The sequence below is a fragment of the Triturus cristatus genome, chromosome 5_2 (assembly GCF_964204655.1).
Source record: "Triturus cristatus chromosome 5_2, aTriCri1.1, whole genome shotgun sequence".
NCBI lineage: Eukaryota > Metazoa > Chordata > Amphibia > Caudata > Salamandridae > Triturus > Triturus cristatus.
Genome location: NC_140588.1, coordinates 718,264,697 through 718,275,843, shown reverse-complemented (window position 1 = coordinate 718,275,843; position 11,147 = coordinate 718,264,697). Strand labels below are relative to the sequence as shown.

The 11,147-nt window shown below is 42.2% G+C and overlaps 1 long non-coding RNA gene across 1 annotated transcript in view; it reads right to left on the bottom strand.

Annotated features, from left to right (window-relative positions):
- Window positions 1–3,227: 3,227 nt before the first annotated feature.
- Window positions 3,228–11,147, bottom strand: part of LOC146829175 (uncharacterized) — a 31,934-nt gene continuing 24,014 nt past the window's right edge. Inside the window, exons 2-3 of the long non-coding RNA XR_014961924.1 lie at window positions 7,925–7,992; window positions 3,228–3,451 (exon numbers count right to left, since the gene is read on the bottom strand). This is a non-coding gene — a long non-coding RNA (uncharacterized LOC146829175). The remainder of the gene's footprint in view (window positions 3,452–7,924; window positions 7,993–11,147) is intronic.

Genomic DNA, 11,147 nt, shown 5'->3' with positions numbered 1-11,147 from the left:
ACGTTCTTCCTCCTTGTACACAGATTTAGAAAAAGAACGTATCACAATTTCCCCCACGGTAGGGCAAAAAGCAGGATTCTTTACAAAATGATCTTGAAGAAATTCTAAAATGACATTGATCCACCCTTCCAAAGAAGTAAAAATATTCAAAGATCATCAGTGCTCAAAACTTCAATGTTTTCAACATGATTTCAAAGTAGAAGGTTGACGGGGTCCCTGAATCATTTCAGCCACATCGGAGGTGATCCATCTACTTTGAAGTCCTCTCTTTTCAATTTGAAGAGCAGTAGGCTTAGCTGAGATAGAAGAAAACAACCCAGTTCTTTCATAGGAAAAGGCATCAGTGGAATATTCCAGCAAGGTGCCAGTGCAATAATTTTAACCCAGGGAAACCAAGACCTGCACAGTCAATTGGTATCACCACAATTACTTCTGCTTTCTCTCTATTATCTTCAGAAGCAATCCTGGTATCAGAGGAATTGGAGGAAAGGCAAAGAGAAGTTGTTGAGGCAATGGAATAGATTGGGCATCCAGTTCCAAGAACCGTGGAGCTAAAAAGAGTCAAAAGAATGTATGCACCTGTTTGTTCTATGGGGATGCAAACAAGTCTAAAGCTGAAGTTTCAAACTCATGACAAATCAGAACAAAGGTTTTGGAGTGAGAGAGAGAGAGAAAGAGAGGACAGAAACACCATGCTTAAGTGATCTGTCTCTACATTGCCCTTTCCCTTTTGTATGCAGCACCTTTAGGGACAGAAGATGGTTCCCCACCCAATGATCAATCTTCATTGCTGTTCAGTTCAGGGCTGCGGAGTTTGTTTTGCCCTGCCTGTTCACATATGACATGGACACCATGTTGTTTATCCTTATGATCACACGTTGTAAATGATCTCCTGAAATCCAAGAAGAGCATAATAGATCATCATTAATGCTCTCCAATTTAAAGATTTGTCCATTGCCAGAAACAACCAACTTTTCTGTATTGTAGATGAGCACATGTTGCTCCCCATCCTTTCTGACTGGTATCTGTTGTGATTATTTTGACAGGTTCCTATTACAATGAGAATGCCTTTTCCAGTGAAACCAGGATCAACCACCTCAGTAGATCTGTTCTGATCTGGTAATTTATTGGAATTAATATTTCTAGACAAATGGAAAAAAGATTCCAATACTTCAAAAGACGCATGACTACCGGTCTCAGGGGTAGTCTTGCCCAAGGGATGAGAAACACGTTGGATGCCATATGTCCCAGCACTTGAGACCATAATCTCACAGATGCCTGATCTGACTTGAACAATTGTGTCACCGTTAGTTTCAGTCATTGCACACTCTCCATTAGGAGAAAGACTATTACCAAGTTTCTCTGGAAATGTCCTCTGATGAGTCCTGTGCCAGAATAACCTGACTTTTTTTTAGATTTATTCATAATCCATGAATCTGCATCCCAGAAGTGCTTTCTCCTTCAGTGATGTCTGAAGTAACCAATCGTCCAGGTATGGATAAACTCTGAATCCCTAGAGGTGAAACAGAGACACCAACAGCACCATCATTTTGGGGAACACCCTTGGTGCTGATTTTACTCCAAAAGGCAAAATCTTGAATTGGTGACCCCACAGACAGAATCTTAGGAGTCACTGATGGTTGAAATGCATAGGCAATTTGGAGATAAACTTCTTTTAGATCCACCTTAACCAAGAAACCCCCCTATGCCATTACAGGAATTATATTCTGGAGAGTCTCCACCTTCAATGATGTTTTTCTCGCCCATTTGGTGACCTGCCTGAGATTGATGATGCTTTAGAATTGTTTTGAGAGTTTTGGAACAAGAAAAACAATGAATAACACACGCACACGCTGTTCCCCTTTTCTCTTCGGGCGCCTTCTTTAAAAGTAATGTCTCTACTGCTTTCATAATAACTTCTTTTGTTATGAGATTGGAAGGACAGGGAGTAGTTGTGATCCCAGTTTCATTGTGCCCACAATAAACAGGGAACCAAAAGCAGCTTCAGCTGATGAGACACAAGTGGGTTTAATAGGGAAAGTATTGTGCTCGATGGTGTTGGAGGCACTCAAGCACAAAGTGTTGATGCAATGGCTTCTCTTCAGTATTAACATGTGCTTGTGTCTGGTGTTATTTGTGAAGTGTGACACCTAATCTCAAGATATGTTTCTCAATTTCTGTACATAATTTTCCAATTAATAAATAAGACCTATTATGCACCCAAGTGCATCCAAAAATAAGTGGCCTGGGCTTTCTTGGGTGAGGAGAGGGTATGCATCCTCACAATGTCCACAGCCTAACTTCTTAGCCCGGTAGCACAATTTCTTAAAACTGCCCCATATTACTCTGGTGCCTAGTGCTTTGTGCTGTATACCCTGTCTTGGTAACAGTGTGAGAGATTGCTTTGTGGTGCCGGTCTCGGGTGGACAGAAAGGAGATTGGAAAAAAGAAGCAGGGACACAGCAGGCAGGGTAAGCCTAACAGCAGATACGGCCTAAGTGTCTGCCAGCTGCCAGACGTCCTCTGCGCTGCTATGGTTTGGAGAGCAGTGACCTATGCATATATTTTATTTCTACCCACAAACTATTTGATGTTGCCTTACCCAGACACTCCATATGTCCACAGTTAGCTTCGAGGTGCTTTTCTAGCTCTTCAGACGGAGACAGCCTTCTTCTAAGTGATCTCAGTATTAGCAAGCAAGATTCCTGTTTATATAGTGAGGCTACTCACCCGTAAGGGTCTCAAGGTGCTGGGGGCTCCTGATCCATCTGGGCACAGTGGTTCAGATGAAAAGCCAGGTCTTGAGATCCTTCCTGAATTGGATCAGCGACAGGGATTACCTGAGGTGGCCAGGCAGGATTTTCAAGGTCTTGGCAGCGAGGTCAAAGAAGGATTTTCCTCCAGTTTTGGTCTTATGGAACCGTGGAACGGTGGCCAGGGACAGTTTGGCAGAGAGAAGGTGTCTGGCCGGTACGTTGATTGAGAAGCAGTGGTTCAGATATGCTGGTCCTGTGTCATAGATAGCTTGAATGTGATTCTTTTGTTGACTGGGAGCCAGTGGAGTTCTCAAAGGTGTTTGATGATGTGGCTGCGGTGGGAGATGCTAAGAACCAGTCTGGCTGCGGCAGTTGCATGTGATGTATTTTTATTTATTTACATATTTACTTATTTATCTGACTATTTATTATGAAATTATTTCAGAGTTTCAGAAAGCACTACTTGTCTTCTTTTAAACTCAAAATACACATGAGCACACCCAATTGTAGTGTCTGTAATCCATAGGTATAGTTAAAACCTGACCAGAATGTCAAAGAATCAATTGTTCAAATGTCTTTTATCGTGATGGCACAAAGAACTTTTCAATCAGGTCCTGTTGCAGAGTTTTAATGGTCAAAAAACATGCAGAACAACAACAGCCGATGCACGTTTCGCCCCCTGGGCTTTTTCGGGGCTGCAGAAAAATACATACATAACAATAATTGTACAACAATCAAATGTGACCATCTCAAGTCACAATAAAGTTAAAAACTTTATAGATGCCCTTAGAACAACACTTCAATTACAAATGTAGGTTGATATATCAATGACATCAGCACAATCCTAATCCCACACCCTAAGCAAATTATACTTTGAGCTGGAAATATAGGGACAAAACACTCTGTCATTCTAATGAATTCAATTCACAAGAAAGCACAAAATGATTTAGAGACAAATGTGACCTGAACACAACTCATAACAAGACCCTCCTATTAACACACTGTTGACACACTATTAAATGGCACAATATATATACAATTTGCCATTCGCAATGAGTGTATCGTCCATTATGGATCTGTACTAGTATGAGCAATCCCCAATTCATAAACAGAAAACACGAGAAGAAAAAGTATTCACCAGTGTCAGTGTCAGAAGTTAAAAAGCATCACACCGTGATAAATTCGAAAGGTAAAAATCACACTACCACGTGAACAATACCACCACCGGAACAACAATAGTTAAAACCACAGGAGAAGAGGACAGCTCAAGTGAATAGTTTCCATAACCTGTGACACGCGCCCTATGTTACGCCTAGTCATCTCACCTTGAGTTTCGAAGCTATGTATTCAGTTTTATATGGTATTAGTTGTTGTATACAAATCACTTGCTTGATTAATTCTAGAAGAGAGGAGGAAGGATTTGACAACCAACTTTAGTAATACAGATTGCAGTGTATTAATGTTGGTTAATCCAAGTAAAGATCATAGCGGTTTCTTACCCCGAGTCACGGGCGTAAACTCACTCGTCTTGTACCACGTCGGTATGTTCGACCATAGTGCGTGCTAAATTAAAAGTTTATCGCAGTTGCGAACAGAATTCCCAATTGGTTTCTGGAAATCGTTTTCGGACCTTGATAAGTCCTCTGTTAAAAAGTTGATCAAATGGTGTGATGTCGACGAAAAACAGATAAATAAAGAATAAAAAAGAAAAGGCAAAATTAATAATAGTGCACCCTAATTATTGCATCGTGCCTAAATATTCAGAAAGATTTGACTTCTATTAGCATCGATCCTGTAGTTGAGTCGTATAAGGCAGAATGTTTACCTGAACGCTAGTATACTCTGATGGCTGAGTATTGCCAACACCATTGCAGCACCCCTAAAAGAAAGACATGAGCTATATATGTTGCTGATCAATTGACTTTTCTCAATGGATGTGCAGATCCTTAAGCAAATACCCATTAAGTTTTGAGTATAACTTGTCTCCTTTTGATTGCTTCAGAGAACTGAAAGTCTAGATGACAAAGTCAGCTTTGGTCACCGTAAGGGTTTTTGAATCCGACTGGTGAGACAGAAAAACATAAAGATTTATTTCCATCTCAACCTCTTTACTGTGAAAGGTGATGTGTAGGCAACTTTCGAAAGTACTCTTTTCAGCACTTTTTTAACCATTTGTAGTGTGATTTGGCCCTAATATTTGGGTTCAGGGTGTTCCAAAACCTCGGTTACTTAACCCTAAAAGATTTGTTTTTGTGCGGGATCCATTTGACGGGTCGCAGGGTGATTGAGTAGTGGAGAGTGGTGGGAAAATAATTCATTAATCTTTTGCATTAATTCACCAGGAAAACTACAACTGGTTGAACTTCAGAGGCATGCTTCTATAAAGATCTATGAATTTACAGAAGTTTTAATTCCTGATCCATGTGAGGTCATAGACCTGTGTGTTGAGATTCATGACTATTTCCAGAAATTTAACTCTAGGCTGTAAATTTCAGGTATAGTTAACATCTGGAAGAGAGGAGGAAGGCACAACTATTCATAAAAAGACTTTGTGAACCAAACCTAGAAGCACAAGTGTGTTATACACCTACAACAGGAGTACAACACTAATCAGTGGGCCTGGCAATGTTTTGTACACCCTCACTGACGTTCAAGAAACTCAGAGATAACTCTCATACAGGCTAACCCTGGGTGGTAAACTCCACTCTGCTCACAGAGTTTGCGCAGTTTTCTACACTCCGGGTTACACGAAAATCGCAGAGTTCCAAAAAACTCCCTCTTTGCATTGCGGAGCGGAGTTTTTTCCCTCGCTCGAGTGCGTAAACGTCAAGTTGGAGATCGCGAGTGAGGAAAACCAACCTCCCGGTGAGATTTTTCCTCGTTCGCGATCATCAACATCAAGTTGGCGAACTCGAGCGTGAAAAATCAACATCCCGGCGAGATTTCTCAACGCGGGGGTCAGGTTTCTCATTGCGAGTGGTCGCGTATGCTTTAAACACATGTGCTGTAGGCCTGCCGGTGGCTGGGTGGGTGGAAAGTGAGATTTTTGTGAGCACAAGTCAAATGCAGAGCTCACGGAGGAGGCTGAAGCAAAGAGGAGGAATAAGAAAGAGTGAGATTGGTCCCTGGCGTGGACTATTATACGCTGTGTCTCTCTCGCTCCCACGAAGCCACAAAATACCCCCTGACATCAGGCCGGTCCCATCATGGCATGGGAATAGAAGAAATTGACAAAAGTGACACCATTGTCAGCATCAGCCTAATGTCCGCAGTCTTCAGGCAGTTATGGGGCCCTTTCAAAGAAAAGACGCATTTCATTGCCATTTGAATACAAGACTTCCCCTCCAGAAAACCCGAGTAAATGTAAAACATATGGGCAAAATATCATTTCTAATAGCTTTTTATTGCTACTAATCGAGGAGTCGGCAGGGGGTAGCACTTTCACATGGCTGTCTGCACTATGTAGGAGAGGTTAGTGCCAGTCTTAGCTTTTGTTGTGTGCTAGAGGTTTGTGCCAGTGTTAGCTTTTGCTGTGTGCTAGAGGTTTGTGACAGTGTTAGCTTTTGCTGTGTGCTGGAGGTTAGTGCCAGTGTTAGCTTTTGTTCTGGGCTGGAGGTTAGTGACAGTGTTAGCTTTTGTTGTGGGCTGGAGGTTAGTGCCAGTGTTAACTTTTGTTGTGGGCTGGAGGTTAGTGCCAGTGTTAACTATTGTTGTAGGCAGACGTTTAGTGCAGTGTTAGCTATTGCTGTGGGCAGGAGGTTAGTGCCAGTAATAGCTTTTGTTGTGTGCTGGAGGTTAGTGCCAGTAATAGCTTTTGTTGTGTGCTGGAGGTTAGTGCCAGTGTTAGGTTTTGTTGTGGGCTGGAGGTTAGTGCCAGTGTTAACTTTTGTTGTGTGCTGGAGGTTAGGGCCAGTGTTAGCTTTTGTTGTGTGATGGAGGTTAGTGCCAGTGTTTGCTTTTGATGTGGGCTGGAGGTTAGTGCTACTGTTAGATATTGTTGTTGGCTGGATGTTAGTGCCTGCGTTAGCTTTTGCTGTGGGCTGTAGGTTAGTGCTACTGTTAGCTATTGGTGTAGGCTGGAGGTTAGTGCCAGTATTACCTATTTTTGTGGGCTGGAGGTTAGTGCCAGTGTTAGCTATTGCTTTGGGCTGGAGGTTAGTGCCAGTGGTAGCTACTGTTGTTGGCTGGAGGTTAGGGCCAATGTCAACTTTTGTTGTGTGCTGGAGGTTAGTGCCAGTGTTAGCTTTTGTTGTGTGCTGGAGGTCAGTGCCAGTGTTTGATTTTGTTGTGGGCTGGAGGTTAATGCTACTGTTAGCTATTGTTGTGGGCTGGAGGTTAGTGCCAGTGTTAGCTACTGGTTTTGGCTAGAGGTTTGTGCCCGTGTTAGCTTTTGTTGTGGGCTGGAGGTTAGTGCTACTGTTAGCTATTGTTGTGAGCTGGAGGTTAGGGCCAGTGTTTTTTTTGTTTTTTAAGAGCTTTATATAGCGGGAACTAGACCTGAAGATATCAGGTATCAGAGCGCCCGTTTCGTTACACAGGGACACATGTGGGCTGGAGGTTAGTGCCAGTGTTAGCTACTGTTGTGGGCTGGAGGTTAGTGCCAGTGTTAGCTATTGCTGTGGGCTACACTGTGTATTATCTGCATTACCGTTGGGGACTGAGGGTGTGGGTCATAACCAGAATTAAATAAACAGCATAAATCAAATGCAACACTTAGAGCTCGGCAGACAATGTATGCGAAGAAACTGAGCAGCTCATTGGCGCTGCGTTTCCCCAACAATATTTTTCTAGGCATAAGTGAGCAGAGCTGTTTATGAAAATCTACGGTTTCCCTTTGTGAAACTGGAGCAGTCCTTCTGAGAGAAAGGAAATTATTAGGCATTCTAGTGGGTTTTTTCCAACAAAAACTAAGATAGAGGTCAGTGAATAAGTATGTGCAGGCTGCAACTTAAATCCTCTGGGGTGACTGTGGGCTAATTAATAATTAATGCCAGAGACACGGTGTTTGAAATGCAGATGTGATAACTGGAGGCCTGGCAGAGCTGTTCAGAGGAAGCGCGCCGGGATCCGGTGGGGATTGGCTCTCCCTCACCGGCTGCCTCCAAAGCAGACCTGGGTGCAAAACAGGGTCCATGGTTTAGATTATGTTCCCCTCAGCTGTTAATTACCTGAACCGGCTTTGAAGTTTTCCGCTTTTAATCCTCTGCATGAAAAGAGATTGGTTCAGTCAAGGGACCTGGAGAAATGATCAAATACATGTTAGAGAACAGGGAACGATAGATAGATAGATAGATAGATAGATAGATAGATAGATAGATAGATAGATAGATAGATAGATAGATAGATAGATAGATAGATAGATAGATAGATAGATAGATAGATAGATAGATAGATAGATAGATAGATAGATGGATGGATGGATGGATGGATGGATGGATGGATGGATGGATGGATGGATGGATGGATGGATGGATGGATGGATGGATGGATGGATGGATGGATGGATGGATGGATGGATAGATAGATAGATAGATAGATAGATAGATAGATAGATAGATAGATAGATAGATAGATAGATAGATAGATAGATAGATAGATAGATAGATAGATAGATAGATAGATAGATAGATAGATAGATAGATAGATAGATAGATAGATAGATAGATAGATAGATAGATAGATAGATAGATAGATTATTCTTTAACAAACAGGATAGTGGGTTGGGGCGAGGCAACAGAGGTAGAGGGAGAGGACAGAGGAGAGGAGATGGGGGAGCACACAGCTAAAAATTATTTCTAAGAAAAAAGCGCTATATTGCTGTAAAAAAAAGCACATAGTGCCGATCGCATCAAAGCATTTCTAAAAAATTAGTTTTAGCTGTCCTACACAGCGTCGCTCTGCTGTACAGCATGGCTGCAAATCATTGCCAAAGCCAATATCTCTCATAAGGGAAACCTTTTGGCTTTGCCAAAGCTTGTTTCCTTGAACTCAAGGTGTAAATCTGTTCAGGGCCCGGTCTTTCACACTCTTGGTGGTCCTTCCACGAAGCATTGTAATGTTACTAGTGTTTCAATGCCACACTAATAGTAGTTTGTGGGAAATACAAATCCCAGAGTGCATAAATACAATAAAAGCTCAACTGCAATTAAATATTACTTCAAATAGTGACGTCGTTTTCTTATAATAGTTGAGTAGTGACATCACAACTAGACTGTAATAGACAGGTTTTTATAAGGTTTTGGTAGGCTACTTGCATTATAAAACAGTAGACGTAATTTAGTTTTTTTATTAAATTACCAATAAATAAGTCGTAAAGTGTGATGCAAAATAATTGACAGGCAGGGAAAAGATGGTGCTGATTGCAGGGCAGTGTGTTTATTACATTCTAAGAGAAGTCTGAATGAAAAAAAGCCAGAAAATAAAGAGTGAATACTTTTGAAGTATATCCTTCTCCCTGCAAAACTTAGAGATCCAAGTCAGGGGCGGGACACAGGCCCCCTGCAGCCTTTGTGACATAGGGGGCCCCCAATGCTTTAGGGGCCCCCAAACCCTTCAAAAGAGCCCCTTTTACACAAAGGCTGATAATAATCTGGGAGGCTCAGAGGCCCTTCTCCAAATTCTGCAGAGGGGGGACCATCATGTTATGTTACACCACTGATTCCGCTGCTGCAGAGCTGTGAGCCTAAGTAGCCCAACGAACATTTAATGTGAACATCAACTAAAGAGAGACTGACTTTCCACTCCATACAGTGAGTGCTTCTCCCCATCCCCCCAAACCCCCGGCACACACTATGAGATCAGGCACAGGTGCAGGCACCTCAGCTTCAGAGTTAGGACTTCCCCGCGTGTTTCTGGTGGAACAAATCACACACTGGACGGGTTGACTCAGTCCCACCTGGCATGTATATAACCAGGGCCACTGGAATAATGTGATTGTGCGGCTGCTGTGTTTTCTCCATCATTATGGATTTTCCACATTTGCCACTGAATCCATCATCTGCTGCATAATCTGCAGATTCTATCAAAAACATTTTGTTTGCAGCTCAAACAGATCATAAGGTACTAAAACCATGGCTACATGTGTTGCCATGCAGTGGATGGCCCTTCGCGAACGGTGACTGGTCCCATTTCTGTTGCTTAATAATGTATCTGGCTGTCAAATTGGTACTAATGAGATGACAACGTTAGCCTGGTTGTGTTAAGAGGTGTAAAAATGACAAAATAATGAGGTAATCCTATTCCAAAATGTGCCACATTATGCCACATAATTTTCATAATTTAGTCAGCCCTGCTGCATAATTTCGTCTTCCCCTGCTGTATAATTCCAGTGGACCTGTGTATAGCTGTAACATAGCATGAGTTTGCTGCATCGGCTGTGCCCAGCTAGCCATCTCTAAGGCCATGAGCTCAGGGGCAGAAGGCCATACTCTAACACACATATATCTTGTATATGAAGACAACAACTTCTCTAAAGTGAACAGGTCATAAGCATATAGTTGGTGTCACGTTAGCCAGCTGGGGGTTGGGGGGGCTCAGAAAGCTCCTACAGGAATCCCCACTCCGAGGGACCTTCTCCTCTGCATGATTTCCAATTCCATAAGAACATCCATACTGTGCGATTCCCTACCACTCTCAAGTCCTCCATTGCTTTAAAATACATCAAACCCCTGTAGGAACACCCACACATTATAAGAAACTGTAACATTTAAAACAGACATGAGCTACCCACAAAATTCTTAAGAAGCGCTGATACAGAAACCACAGCTTTGGTTTGGCCCTGAGAACCAAAGCATGAACTGAGTCATCAATTAACCCATTATGCTAATTACATAATAAATGACATGCAAAAACAAGACAGGATCACTTCAATTTTGAAAATTCAGTTCACTATTTGCTGTGCAGGGCTGAGTTACTGTGGAAGTTTAATAATAACAAACAATGAAAGGGGTCTTCGGGAATTAAAGACCTACCTTGGGTTCTGTCGCCAACCTCAACATATGAACTAACCAGAAAAACCCGGAGGTCTACTAACTGACTACCAGTCTACACGGTGTGTGCCTACAGTGATCATGAACTCATATCTATACAGAGAGAGAGTTGCAGAGTAGAGAAAGACCCTTATGAGTGGTTGGATTCCCATCAAACACGTAACCTTGAACAGACTTATCTTCTGGGTTTCCAGCCTTCCATCCACTTACCCTCTTGATCAAAGAGGAATGAACCGTGGATTATGTCATGAGGGGGTCTTCAGACGAGACAACGGAAACAAACAGGTATAAACAGACCCTATAGAAGTGGTCCTGCAAATAGGTGTTACAGTGAGAATATTAAGTGCAGTGCAAAAGTGTGTGTGAGAAATAAAAAGGATTTATCCCAGAGAAATATTTTATT